Source organism: Odocoileus virginianus, chromosome 16 (assembly GCF_023699985.2).
Source record: "Odocoileus virginianus isolate 20LAN1187 ecotype Illinois chromosome 16, Ovbor_1.2, whole genome shotgun sequence".
NCBI classification, from domain to species: Eukaryota; Metazoa; Chordata; class Mammalia; order Artiodactyla; family Cervidae; genus Odocoileus; species Odocoileus virginianus.
The window spans coordinates 6,411,179-6,426,100 of record NC_069689.1 but is presented as its reverse complement, the minus strand read 5'-3'; the positions used below and the strand labels follow the sequence as shown (position 1 = coordinate 6,426,100).

At 46.1% G+C, this 14,922-nt stretch overlaps 1 protein-coding gene across 5 annotated transcripts in view; it reads left to right on the top strand.

The window, feature by feature from the left end:
* Positions 1–14,922, top strand: part of APBA2 (amyloid beta precursor protein binding family A member 2) — a 129,659-nt gene that overhangs the window by 14,643 nt on the left and 100,094 nt on the right. For 3 of the 5 annotated variants that reach the window (XM_070477669.1, XM_070477670.1, XM_070477667.1), the window contains exon 2: positions 14,600–14,705. The exons of the other annotated variants lie outside the window; for them this stretch is intronic. The gene's annotated coding sequence lies outside the window, so the exon portion shown is untranslated. The remainder of the gene's footprint in view (positions 1–14,599; positions 14,706–14,922) is intronic. 5 annotated transcript variants of the gene reach the window in all.

Genomic DNA, 14,922 nt, shown 5'->3' with positions numbered 1-14,922 from the left:
TGGGATGCTGACCCCATAGGCAGGGACTGGAACCCCTGGGCTTACAAGCCATTTGTTGTTGTATTTGTTCAGTCTCTAAGTCCTGTCTCTTTATGACCCCATGGACTGCAGCACTCCAGGCTTCTCTGTCCTTCACTATCTCCTAGTAGTAGTGTTAGTTGCTCAGTCGTGTCTGACTCTTTGCAACCCCATGGACTGTAGCCCACCCAGCTCCTCTGTCCATGGGATTCTTCAGGCCAGAATACTGGAGTGGATTGCCATTCCCTTCTCCAGGAGATCTTCCCAACCCAGGGACTGAACCCGGGTCTCCTGTGTTGCAGGCATGTTCTTTACCATTTGAGCTACAGGGAAGACCTCTCTATCTCCTAGAGTTTGCTCAAATGGATGTCCATTGAGCTGATGATGCCATCCAACCATCTCATCCTCTGTGGACCCCTTTTCCTCCTGCCCTCAATCTTTCTCAGTATCAGGGTCTTTTCCAGTGAGTCGACTCTTTGCATCAAGTGGACAAAGGATTGAAACTTCGACTTAAGCATCAGTCCTTCTGATGAATATTCAGGGTTGATTTCCTTTAGGATTGATTGGTTGGATCTCCTTGCTCTCCAAGGGACTCTCAAGAGTCTTCTCCAACACCATGATTCGAAAGCATCGATTTTTTTTGGTGTTCAGCCTCCTTTAATGGTCCAGCTCTCACATCTGTACATAACTGCTGGAAAAATCATAACTTTGACTATACAGACCTTTGTTGGTAAAGTGATATGTCTACTTTTTAAATACGCTGTCTAGAATTGTCACAACTTTCCTTTCAAGGAGCAAGCATCTTTTAATTTCATGGCTGCAGTCACCATCCTCTGTGATTTTGGAGCCCAAGAAAATAAAATCTGTAACTGTTTCCACTTTTTCCTCTTCTATTTGCCATGAAGTGATGGGACTGGATACTCTGATTAGTTTTATAAATGTTAAGTTTTTAAGCCAGCTTTTCACTCTCCTCTTTCATCCTCATCAAGAGGCTCTTTAGTTCCTGTTCATTTTCTGCCATTTGAATGGTAGCATCTACATATCTGAGGTTGTTGATATTTTTCCCAGCAATTTTGATTCCAGCTTGGGATTCATCCAGACTGTCATTTCTCATGATATACTCTGCATATTAAGTTAAATAAGCAGAGTGACAATATACAGCTTTGATGTACTCCTTTCCCAATTTTGAACTAGCCTGTTGTTCTGTGTCCACAAGTCATTATTTATGTTTTAGATATCTTATTTTGGGGACTTCCCTGATGGTCCAGTGGTTAAGACTCCACACTTCCAGTGCAGGGGATGTGAGCTTGATCCATGGTCTGGGGACTAAGTTCCCAAATGCTGCAGGATGCAGCCAAAAATTTAAAAAAGAAAATCTTATTTTTCTGTTGGTTTGGCAAATTGGATTGATGCATTACCCTCTTCCTGAACCATCTGGGACTGCCCCAGTGCATGGGTCAGGGTGGTCACCACTGCGAGATGCTTGGCTGATGTTCTGTCCCCGTGGACGCTGTTGGCCGCCCTGAGAATCAAGGGAGAAGCTGCTGCCCAATTCTGAGGCCCCATGGGGGTCTTTGTCCTCCTTTCTCAGAGGCAGCAGACTCATGGATTCGCTCTGTTGAGCTGGAAGGAAGAATTTTAAAATTTCCTCCGATTGAAGAACCCAAAATGGAACAATCTACATCAGTTCCCTCAAATTGGACTTTTAGGCAAGGGCTTGGAAAAATGGACTGTTTCCTGTGCATGAAAGCAAAGTCTGTGGGAACCTCCTGGTAATGAATTTTAAAGTGCTCATGTACTCAGCCTCATTCTCAAATCCTGAGAGTCTTAAAAGACAGAAAGAAAGTTGCCTGATGGAGGTCCAGTCCGAATGGGGGAGGCTGAGGGGCCTGCTGTTCTCTGCCACGGTTCCCTTCCTCCAGGTCTGCGGCACTTTGTGTAAACAAACGTGAGTGTCTCTGTCACTGCTAAGATTCTTTAAAAATAATTATTTTCTCCACTTATTTATTTGTTTTCATTTATTTTATTTATTTTGCTGTGCTGGATCTTAGTTGTGGAGTGTAGAATCTTTAGTTATGACATGTTGAATCTAGCTCCCTGACCAGGGATTGAACCTGGGGCCCCCTGCATTGGGAGCTCAGAGGCTTAGCCACTGGACCACCAAAGAAGTCCCCACTGCTAAGATTCTGACATTTAGGAATGGTTTTGTACCTTCTTTGGGTACATGCTGTTTTCTGAGTTGCAGTTTCTGTGTATTATTTCATTATTATTTCTGTCTATTATTTTATAATTAAAATATAGAGATACAGCATCTCTGGTTTTCAAATATTGCCTTCAAATAACGATCTTGCATGTCTAGAGCCTACTGGAGCTGGGAGTGTTTGGAGTTTTGCTGCCCCATCTTCCAGGAGCCTGCTCCCCACTATAGTCCCTGACACCCTGTTTCTGGCCTTGTTCAGGATCACTTCCTCCACTCACAGGAGTGTGTCCAGTGGGAGGAATCGGCAGGGCTTTCTGTGGTGTCTTCAGAGCCGTAGGAGGCAGAACCAGGCCAGCCATGTCATATTTTCCTGGGGGAGCAACTAGCAAGAAGACCCACTCTTCCCTGGGGTATCAGCAACTCTGGTTGGAGGGATAGCAAGGGGTAGGAACGGGACAGCTGCTGTAAACAGAAAGTGACCCCTAGAACATGGGAATGGATGACAAGTCAAGACCTTGGGTGGGAGATAATTGTGAGTGAGGTCTGACACCAGGGGCCTGGTGGGCTCTGTTATTTGAGAACAGTGTGTTTCCCTGATTATTGGGATAGGAGTTCTATTTTGTTGGAATCCTTCCAATTTAGGATGGGTTCTGGAATTTGCATTCTAGCTGTTATTATTATTTTTGGTGGCACCACTTGGCTTACAGGATCTTAGTTCCCTGAGCAGGGATCTATCCCATGCCCCCTGCAGTGAAAGTGCAAAGCCCTAACCACTGGACCACCAGGGAAGTCCCTGGAACTTGTATTCTGAGTGATAGAAAGGGGCAGGCAGCTTTTCATGGTGGTGGGGTTAGCTTTGTCAGATCCCCCCCTGACCTGAAGAGGTGGGGTCCTTAAAGTGTGGTAACTCAGTCACACCAGTCAATCTTAAAGGAAATCAACCCTGAATGTTCATTGGAAGGACTCATGCTGAAGCTCTAGTATTTTGGTCACCTGATACCAAGGGCAGACTCATTGGAAAAGTCCCTGATGCTGGGAAAGACTGAGGGCAGGAGGAGGGTGTCAGAGGATGAGATGGCTGGATCGCATCACTGATGCAGTGGACAAGAACTTGGGTGAACTCCAGGAGATGGTGAGGGACAGGGAGGCCTGGCGTGCTGCAGCCCATGGGGTCGCAAAGAGTTGGACACGACTGGGCGACTGAACAACAACAACTCAGCTAGTGCAATACCGTTAAGGACTTACTTATATTGTTGTGTGTTACTTGGAAGTTTGAAATCTAAGGTGACTTTAGGATTCTCTGTGTGGGTTGGGGACTGGTCTTTGTGTGGGTGGGTGTAAAACCTTGTGTGCACCTCCCTTCCTGGGAATCACTGAGGATCAGCTCTTTGATTTTCAATTTTGAGCCCTTATCTTCTGACCATCGGCCTTATCTGGAGCACAATGGGCTGCAATGACCGTGCTCCTAATGGGATGGATTTTATTTCCAGTGATTGGACTGTGACAGCATTTCACTACATTCGTATGGCTGCTCACAATTGCCCACTTTTCTTTCACTTAATGGAAAATGTGTCACTGAAGCCTGCTTCATGGTTCTGGCCTCGTGGTGTATCCTGGCTCAGGTCTGAAGCCACCTGCGTTCTCTGAGGGAAAGGCCTACCGTGGCCCAGGCAGGGAGGGTGAAGGAGCGGCCTGGGTTGGACTTGGGACCTGTGCAGCTTCTATTTTGCTGCATTTTGTCCAGAAACATTTTGTGTGCAGGGCCAAGTTGTTTTGATTTGGCCAGGCAGAGCAGTATTTCATGGGCTACTGTGATGGCCAGAGATGCTGGTGGGGAGGCGGAGGCAGGTGGGGGCCAGGTGGGATGGAGGCACAGGTCCCAGAGAAGCTGGCAGGGCCTGGCCATTCTCTGTAACAAAACTGCTTCCATTGACTTTGGAGCATAGGGATCCCAAGGTCAACTGTTGATCCCATGGTCAACGATTGCCATCTCTTCCCATAGCTGGCTCGTGAAATGTTCCAAGGTTAAAGTATATATGAGCTGCCTGGTATCTCAACTCGGGAGAGCCTGGTGGCCCTTTCAGCCATAAAATCTGCCTTTCCTGAGGAGCAGATGCTGGAGACAGTGGGTTTTCTCTTTGAACCAATCCTGGTGGAGCCTCAGAAGTGTCAGAAAGATAATCTTGTCTTGACCCATACAGACAGGAACCCTTTCATTTCCAAGCCTGTTAAAAAGTCTTAATGTTGTTTAAAAAATCCACTTTACTACTGGTAAAAATATCCTCCTGTGCATTCATAAATTATGCCTCTGGGGACTTCCCTGGTGGTCCATTGGCTAAGATTCTGCCCTCCCAATGCAGGGCCCAGGTTTGATCCCTGGTCAGGGAACTAGATCACTCATGCTGCAACTAAAGATCCTTCGTGCCACAGCTAAGACACAAAGCAATCAAATAAATAAGTAAATAAAAATAAATATGAAAAATGAATAAATTATACCTCTGGCCTCTCTCGGGTGCCCCGTGAGTGCAGGACTGTGCTCCTGAATGAGGCTGGAGCTCCTGGATTTTTCCAGAACCCCCCGCATGGTGCTTCCTGTGAGATTCTTGTAGTTCTTCCTGATTTTGACAAGAAATTTGGCTCCTCACCATTCAGAGCTCTGCTTCCCACCTCATCCTCCTGGAATGACTCTGACTCCTTGTTCATTGACAGTGATGCTTCTTGACTCAGCTTCTCTGTATACCGGTGCTGAATTGAGTCTTGGAGACAGTTTTGGGTGAAGTAGAAAAGGAGAACTTAAATGCTTTGCCAGGCAAAGGGGGATAGAGCAGGCTCATGCTGTCAAAACCGTGTGTCCCAACTTGGAGAGGAGAGTGAGAAGTTTTATAGTAAGAGAGGGTGTGATCAGCTCCTGGACATTCTTCTGATGGGCTGGTGAGGTAAGCAGGAGTCAGCATCATCGGCCTTCAGGTCCCAACTGTTCTGGAATCTACGTGCTTTTGTGGACAGTGTACCATCACTAACTGTTAACTTCTCCCACCTGGAGGGATTTCAGTATCTACAGAATAGCTCAAAGTTATTGTTGTGTGTATGCATTGATGGGGAATCAGGACCTTGCTCCAAGGCTGCACTACTATTTCTCGACTGTTTGTTTCTTCCTGGTCCTGCATCCCCTTCCTTCCCTGACTAACAACTGCTTGAATACGCCCCTTGGAAATCAGGGAAGGTCATGGAGGTTGAATGAAGGCTGTTTCCTATAATCAAGGAAATGGGGGACACAAAGGCTTTGTGTCCAGGGGCCCCACAGGGCCCTGCTTTGTATCAGTTCCAGCAAGGTTATTCTTTAGACAGAGGCTTCTCTTTGGGTTACCCCAGGCCTGGGGCTTCTCTGTGGGCAGAAGAAACATCCTGTGAGAATCAGCTGTTGAGATGGTTGATGGGTCCCTTCCTGTCTTCTGACATCAAAGGTATCTATTGTTCTAGTTTTTTATATTGTGATAAAATATACATAACATAAATGTACCACTTCAGTCATTTTTATGTGTACAGTTTAGTGACATTAAGTACATTCACTTTGTTGTATAGCTATCACCACCATCTACCTACAAAACTGCTCCCATCTTTTGAAACTGAAACCCTGTTCCCATAAACACCAGCTCCCTATTTCCCCCACCCCAAGCCCTTGGAATTCAGGGTTCTACAGTCTGTCTCTACGAGTTTGACTACTTTAGAGACCTTATATAAGCAGAATCCTACAGGGTTTGTCTTTTTTTTTTAAATTCAAGTATAGTTGATTTACAATGTTGTGTTAGTTTCAGGTGGACAGCAGAGTGATTCAGTTATACTATGTAATCCATCATTTTCAGATTTTCCCCCTTATATATTATGACAGGATGTTGAGTCATTGTGGCACTTGGGGACCTTCGTTTCATCCAGTGGGACCTTTTGCTGCAGCGCACAGACTCTAGCTGTGGTGTGCAGGCTCGGTAGTTATGGCACACGGGCTTCTCATTGTGGTGGCTTCTCTTGTTGCGGCGCGCGGGCTCAGTTGCCCTGCAGCACATGGGATCTTAGTTCCCTGAGCAGGGGTTGGACTCACATACCACGAATTGCAAGGTGGATTCTTAGCCCCTGGACCACCAAGTAAGTCCTCACCCAAAGAATTAAAGTCAGAAATAAGGAAAAAGTTTGGGCAGTGGCGTGAGGTAGTCGGGGTCAGGGAATGTGGCTTTTCATTTGAAGCCCCTGCAGTAGTGTATTACTCAGTCTGAGTGAAAGACTTGTCTCATTTCTTCAGGGCTTGGTGACAGCCAGTGACTAGCCAATCTGTGTAGTTACGTGATAGGTGGGGTCCGAGGTGTCTGTCCTCATGGGAGCAGGGGGGCGGGGTGGCAGCTGCAGCAGAAGGTGTCCGACAACACCCGGCAGGAAATGAGAAGAGCTCAGGGACTGGCGGGTTAACAGCATCTGGCACAGTAATTCCTGCTGAAACCTTAACGGTAGGCAGTAAATTAAAGTGCTGCCTCGGCCTGTGTGACTTGCATCTTAACAGCAGCTGTCAGAGTCTGTCAAAAGGAAGGGGACCGGGGGGTGTTTCTTGTCCACAGAGCTGCTTGTGAAGGAACTTTCCATCCGGGGCGCCTGGACTGTGCCCCTGTCCTTGACAGCACACCACGCACGTTGGTTGGGAAAGAGAGTTACCGGTCTTTTTTTCCCTTCAGGTCTGGCTTTGAAAAACACATACATTATTTTATTTTTTTAGCTGAAGTATAGTTGACTGACAGTGTATTCGTTTCAGGTAGTACAGTGATTCAGCTATGTGCTTATGTGCTCAGACCTCAGTTGTGTCCGACTCTATGTGACCCCCATGGACTCGAGCCCGCCAGGCTCCTCTGTTCATGGAACTCTCCAGGCAAGAATACTGGAATGGGTTGCCATTCCCTTCTCCAGGAGATCTTCCCAACCCAGGGATTGAACCCAGGTCTCCTGCATTGCAGGCGAATTCTTTACCACTGAACCACCAGGGAAGCTCTTGATGTCTTGCTGGCTCATTTCTCTTTAGTGCTGAATAATATTCCATTGCCTTGGGTGGACCTCAGTTTCTTTATCCATTTACCTACTGAAGTATCTTGTTTACGTTCACCTTTGGCAATTACGAATAAAACTGCTGTAAACCACCACGTGCAGGTTTCTGTGTGAACACACATCTTCAGCTTTTGGGAAGTAGAATATCAAAGAGTGAGATTGCTAGATCTGTGGTAAGAGTAGTGAGTTTACCTTTTTAAGAAACTGCCAAATTGTCTTCCCCAGTGGCTGTACCGCTGTGCATCCCCCCAGCAGTGAATGAGAGTTCCTGTCGCTCTGCATCCTCAGCAGCACTAGGCGTCGCCAGTGTCTGGACTTGGCTATTCTGTTAGATATGTAGTAGTATCTCTTTGCTGGGTTTTTGTTGTTGATGGCGGTGGTAAAAGTTATTTATTCATTTAACAACAGCTTTTGTCTCCTTTTAAAATCATTTTATTTATTTATTTATTTTTGGCCGTGCTGGGTCTCTGTTGCTGTGTGGGCTTTCTCTAGCTGTGGTGAGCGGGGCCTCCTCTCTAGCTGTGATGCAAGGGCTTCTCTCTGTGGTGGCTTCTCTTGTTGTGGAGCTCAGGCTCTAGAGCACACGCAGTTCAGTAGCTGTGGCGTGTGGGCTCAATAGTTGCGGTCCTCTGGTTCTAGAGTGCAAGCTCAGTAGCTGTGGTGCATGGGCTTAGTTGCTCTGTGACATGTGGGATCTTCCCAGACAAGGGGTCGAACTTGTGTCTCCTGCATTGGCACGCACGTTCTTTTTTTATTTTTTATTTATTTTTTAAAAATTTATTTATTTATTTATTTTTTACGCACATTCTTTTTTTTAAAAGAATGTTTCTTTAGTTGACTGTGTCGGGTCTTGGTTGCGGCACACAGATCTCTGTTGTGCTGCTCCTGCTCCTCTCCAGTTCTGGTGTGCAGGATCTGTAGTTGGGGCGTGCAGGCTTAGTTGCCTTGTGGCGTGTGGGTTCTCCGACCACGGATTAAACCCATGTCCCCTGCATTGAAAGGTGGATTCTTAACTACCGGACCACCAGGGAAGTTCCTCCATTATCATTTATCACAGGATACTGAGTACAGTTCCCTGTGCTACACAGTAGGACCTTGTTTATCCGTCCTATAGATAAAAGTTTGTATCTGCTCATCCCAAACTCTCAATGCATCCCTCCCCCACCCCCCCTGGCACCCATAAGTCTGTTCTCTCTGTCTTCTCACTGCTCTTTTAGTTTGCACTGCCCAAATTAAAAGCATCTTTTCATATGGTTATTGGCTGTTTCCTTCTTTGGTGAGGTGTCTTCATGTTTTTGATTGATTTTTATAATTGAGTTGTTTATTTTTTTATTGTTGACTTTTAAGTGTTCTTTGTATATTTTGCATGACAAATCCCTTATCAGATGTGTCTTTTGCAAATATTTTCTCTCGGTCTGTGGCTTGTTTTTCATTCTCTTAACAGTGTCTTTCCTAGAGCAGAAACCTTACCTTTTAATGAAGTCAAGCTTATTAGTTCCTTCTTTCATGGATCATGCCTTTGGTGTCATATCTAAAAAAGTCATTGCTAAACACAAGTTCATCTAGATTTTTCTGCTGCATTGTCTTCCAGGAGTTTTTATAGCTTTGGTTTTTGACTTTTAGGTCTTGGATCCATTGATTTTTGTGAAGGGTCTGAAGTCTGTGTCTGGGTTCATTTTTTTGCACGTGGCTGTCTGTTGAAAAAACTACATATTTTCTCCATCATATTGCCTTTGTTCCTATGTCAAAGGTAAGTAGATTATTATTACGTGGGCCAATTTCTGGGCTCCCTGCTCTAGTCTATGATCTATCTGTCTATTCTTTCACCAGCACCACACTGTTTTGATTATTGTGGCTTCACAGCAATTCTGGAAACCAGGCAGCATGAGTCTTCCAACTTTATTTATCTGTTTTGTGTTTTCCCACTGTTATCCTCTCATAGACCTTGTCCCAGTACATCACAATGATTTGTTTTCTTTTTTTAAAATTATTTATTTATTTGGCTGTGCCAGGTCTTAGCTGCAGCATGCAGGATCTTTTTAGCATAGTGTGTGAACTCTTAGTTTCAGTATGTGGGATCTAGTTCCCTGGCCAGGTATCAAACCTGGGCCCCCTGCACTGTGAGTGTGAAGTCTTAACCACTGGACTACCACAGAAGTCACTGATTTGTTTACATAAATGTCAAAACCATGGCTGGTTTCCAAAACATCATCTTTGGAGATTCTGCATATAGCAATGAAACAATGTTTCTCTTTTCATTTTTATAGAACTGCATGTATTTGAAATTTTAGTTTTATATTCCTTCTATCTATTATACACTAACAATAGTGTATATGCTTGAGATAGTTTGCATTCTATTGAATGGGTTTGATAGGAAATGATTTCAAATTCAGATATTTAGAGTTTCAAGGATCATACATGTTGATTTTTAGGGACTGTCTCAAGTTTCATATATGTGATTCTTTTCTAAAAAGGAAGTCACTAAATCAATAACTTGCATTTTCTGGTTTTTCAGTGAGAAGCATTGATTTTTTTTAATAGGACTGTAAAAAGATGTGATTTTAATTTTGACTTCAGGGATTTCCCTGGAGGTCCAGTGGTTAAGACTTTGCCTTCCAATGCAGGGGATGTGAGTTTGATCCTTGGTCGGGGAGCTAAGATCCCACTTGCCATGTGGCGCAGCCAAAAAAATAAAAATTATGACTTCATATGAAGACCTTTAGATACAGAAGACCCTCTGTGCCCGGGGTTCTGCATCCTGAGCTGGGAGCTTAGTGTACTGAGGCCTGACTGAGCCAGGGAGGAGCCTGTGAGCTGCGTGGTTTGGGTTCTGCTGGCTGCATTCCTGCTCTGTCCAGGGAGACCAGACACCAGAGGAGGACAGTGCCAATTAGGTCCTGTTGGGAAGAAAGAACACAGCCATCAGTGCTGGACTGCTTTGTGTCCCCTGAACAAAGAAGATAGTGCGTTGCTGACATCTGCAGCTCACGTGGGGCTGTGTGGCAGCGGCTTGCCCATCAGCCTGCTTGACAGAGATAAGATGCCCAGACCCAGGGCTGCTCTGCAGGATCAGGGAAGGAGTTTAATTCATCGACATTCTGGGGGCTAGTGATATTCCCTTGATCCATATGGAGCCGAGTATGGATTCTTTCTCTTTCTTCAATTTAATAGAGCTTTAAACATCAGAATACATCCTGCTTAAGCCATTCAGAAATGTTTCCCACTTAAAAAAACAAAAGGTGGCTGCCACGATGGTCCCCTTGCCCACCCCACACCGTCGCAGGTCGGTGGGCAGTCTGCTTGCTGCCCTGAGCCCATCTGGATGTGAGTCTGCTTCCCATTGGAGCTGACTCACTGTGAAAAAACTCTGATACTGGGAAGACTGAAGGCAAGAAGAGAAGGGGGTGGCAGAGGGTGAGATGGTTGGGTGGCATCATTAATTCAATGGACATGAATTTTAGTAAATTCTGGGAGATAGTGGAGGGCAGGGAAGCCTGGTGTGCTTCAATCTGTGGGGTCGCAAAGAGGCGGACACAACTGAGTGACTGAACAACAACAACTGCTTCTCATGTAAAAAGGAGCTGTCAGCGGTGCGCATGGGAGATTCCTGGCAGTTCCCATGCTGGAAAGATAGAATCCGAGCTCCCTTGTTATTGCCATTCCAAGGAAGATAATGAGCATGCATGTTTTCTGCAAGCTGCTGAAGACAGGCCTTGCTAGAGTGTTTTGGAGTCGTGGGTTGCTGGGATCATACTGTTTTAAAAGATATTTCAAGAGTGTCGTATTTGGAAATCCTATGCAGTGATTTTCCCCTCAGTCCTACTTATATCACTCTATCCGTTAGAATTTTTCATTGCTCACCTCTTTCCTCTCCTCGTGTATTTGCTTGAGCTATCTCGAATTCTGTTAAATGGACTTGACATTAAATTATTTAAAATATTTTTTATTGACATTTGGAAGACCCGGAAGTATTTCCAGTGTTCATATTCAGCTCACGGAGACACCACTTTGCATCCTTTTGTCACATGTAAGAGCCAGACTATTTTTAGGAAGGGCCAGAGAAGAGGCTTGCTATTTCTGAGAATATCCCCAGATTAGGAAGCATGGGTTATGCACAGATCTGTCCTTTGTGCTTTGAAGTCTGAAGGGAGAAGCTGTGGCCTCAGGGACAAGAGGATTTGGAACCTGGGAGGGGGCGGGCCAGGCTCCCGGCTTCATTCACAACTCACGTCCAACCCTAGACCGCCCAGCATTGCAGAGGTGAAGCCGCATAAGAAGACCAAGTTCCAGGTGAAGGCTAGTGACCCAGGCGGGTGTGGGTGAGGAGGCTGGGTAGCTGGGTGGGTGGGGTACTCCCGTCTGGCACCCTCTGGAGGCTGTTTCTCTTTACTCTTCTGATTTCTGGGGACTAGGGGGCGGCTTCACTTCATCTGAGCACCGTCGTACAGTTACAGGCCAGTCCTTCCAGTTTGCAGGGATGTCAGAGGATGGGCCCTCGGTCCAGTGTCTCTGGATCTTTATCCATTGTTCTCTGAGCTTTTTACTCACAGGTACCTTGAGTATCTTGTGTGTGCATTTACTTTTAAAATGTATGTTAGGTGTTTTGTAAGATTTCAAAGACATGCAACATCCATCCATGTATCCATTAACCCATCATTCAACAAGTGCTTCTGAAACACCTACCATGTGCCACACTCCACAGTGACCGAGCCACCACCTGCCATGTGCCATGGAGCTAGTGTTCTGGTACCCAGCACATCAGCACTGTTGGGGGCAGGACTGTTGAGTTTTGTCCCGTATAAATTGGATGCTTCACATGCAGTTTACTGTGTTATGGGCCAGGACTGAAGGCAGGACCTTCCAGACATAGGAGTGGGCTCTGCTCACCTGCTCAGAGGCCAGGCTTAAATCCCATGGATCCACCCCTGCTGTCCCTCCTGGGACAGCATCCCTGCCCTTTGTAGGGAACACCGAAGGTGGGCAGCAGGGTGATGGGCCTGGTGTGTGAGGGCTGCAGGTGCTTGGATCTAGAGCGGTAGAGGATGCTGCCTATCTCTGGTCCCTGCCTGCCTGCCCTGTGTTTCTGTTCTCACCTCTGTGCTGTGTGTGTTCTCATCCTTGCTGCCCATGGGTGACCTTCCTTCCCGAGGAATCTTGGGTGTCTGTGTGCTCCTCCCCCATCCCCCTGGGAAGCCCTGCTTCCTTCCCTCCCTCCTGGCTGCCCTTCCCCAAGGTCGGTTTTCTTGGTGCCAGCACCTCCCAGCTAGAATATGAAACTCTCAAGTGCGCAGATTGTGGGTTTCATTTGAATGCTGCTGGATGAGAAATGCGTCTTGGTAAAAGACCCAACCAGGAAGCATGTGTATAATAGAGTAAAAGCGATGCCCACGTGGCCTTGTCTCCTGTGTCCATGCCACTGCCCACGGAGGAAGTGCTGGTGAGCATCGGTGGAAGCCCTTTTGGGCTGTTCTGTTTGCCTTTGTGTCCATACCTGGACTTGCAGATGTATATACATTGTCTAGCTGGCTTGCTGCGTCTGTAACTGGGATCCACACACACAGACACACGCAGACACACATAGAAACACACACACACAGCACATACTTTTTAGTTAACTTGCCATTTTCACTCAGTTCTAGGCTTTTAAGATATCTCTGGGTAGGTGCATATTGGCTACCTCTTTAAAAAAAAAATCTGAGTACTCCAGCTTGTGGGCCCTGCTCTAATTTATTTAACCATTCTCCTATTTATGGCCACTTAGGTTGCTTCCAGTTTTTAAAAAGATTGCTGCAGGGAAAATCCCTATACTCACATATTTCCTATATATGTGAGTCCTCCTGGAAATGCTTGTTGGGTAAAAGGATATGCATATTTAAATTTTGATAGAGAAGGCGGAATTGCTTTTTTGAAAGACTTTACTAGGACTCCTTCTAAAGTAATAATTTTTTTAAAAAAGTGAAAACCAGCGAAGAAATAATTCACCACCAATAACTAAATAAAGAGAGTGGTTCTCCCTCAGGCCATGAACTGGGAAAACCACAGTCTGGAAGAGGTCAAAAGTGAGTGTTGGTCCTTCAGTCATGTCTGACTCTTTGCAACTTTCTGAGCTGTAACCCACCTGACTCTTCTGTCCTTGGGATTCTCCAGGCAAGTATACTGGAGTGGGATGCCATTCTCTTCTCCAGGGGATCTTCTTGACCGAGGGATCGAACCCGGGTCTCCTTCATTGTAGGCATACTCTTTACCATCCGAGTCACTAGGGAAGCCTGGCAGAGGCTGAGGACCCAGGCAAAGGTTGACGTGGTTTCTAAGGTTACCTGTGCTGTCCCCCTGCCTCCCCCAAAGCAGTCTTGGGGAAAGATGAGATGAGCAACCAAAAGCCTGAGAATTTGCTAAAGCTCCCCAATTTGGGGAGAGAGAGCGCAAGCCCTTGGGGGTAGGGAAGGATGCTCCTGGAGCCCAGTGGCTGTCATCAAAGTCAGGAGAAACATGCCCTGGGATTGCTGCCCATGGTCTATTTGCACTGCATTCTGGGAAAATCTCTTAGCTCCATCTTCCAGTTTACCCATCGGCTGCTCAGTTATATCCATCTTTCCATTCAGCCTTCTGAATATCAACCAGCATATTTTTTAAAATGAGGAGGCATAATCATTTCAGCAGTTTTAGATTTACAGAAAAATTGAGCAGAAAGTTTCCAGATGGCCTGGTACCCCTACCCACCTCATCTCCCCTGTTATTAACAACTTAATGTTAGTATGGTGCATTAGTTACCACTGATGAGCCAATATTGATGCACTATTATTATTATTATTAACTGAATTAGAGTTAGGTTCACTTTCTGCATTGTACATTCTATGGGTCTTGACCAAAGCATAATGACATAGGCTACCAACCTTTTATTTTACTGGTTCAGTGGTTGTGTCCATGTCTGGCTAGCTTCTTCCTGTTTTAAGGAATCCTTTGGAGGACTTCCCTGTGGCTCAGTGGTAAAGAATCTACCTGCAACACAGGTGACATGGGTTTGATTCTTGGGTTGGAAAGATTCCCTGGAGAAGGAAATGGCAACCCACTCCAGTATTCTTACCTGAGAAATCCCATGGACAGAGAAGCCCGGTGGGCTACAGCCCATGGGGTTGAAAAGAGTTGGAAAAACAGCATCTAAACAACAACGACAATAGAGAGCTTTATTGAGTATGTGATCATGATCGGCACCCACATTGGAGAACTTCCTTCTGTTTACACCCGAGCAGTCTCTGTGTGTGCTCAGCTGTTTGATGCCCATGTGCTCTTCCATTTCAGTCTCCAGAGGATCCATCATCTCTTCTGCATCTTGTTGGGGGAGCCACGGCGAGAACAGGACCGACCTGCGGATGGCCCAGGGTCCAGGGGTGCCTGTAGCTTCTCGGTGAGTAGGACCAGTAGAGTCACCACGCTGCCTGCCAGGTCCCACGTGCCAGTGCATCTGAGTGTCTGTGCTCATGTGCCCATTGAGGGCAGGGGGGACAGCCAGGTGCCTCCTCCCTTCCATCTTTCTCCAGCAAAAGCTCTAGGACAGTGGCACTTGTTTCTCACTATTTTGTTTTGACATACTGATGAGAAAGACGAGTTCTGGGCGTTCCCAG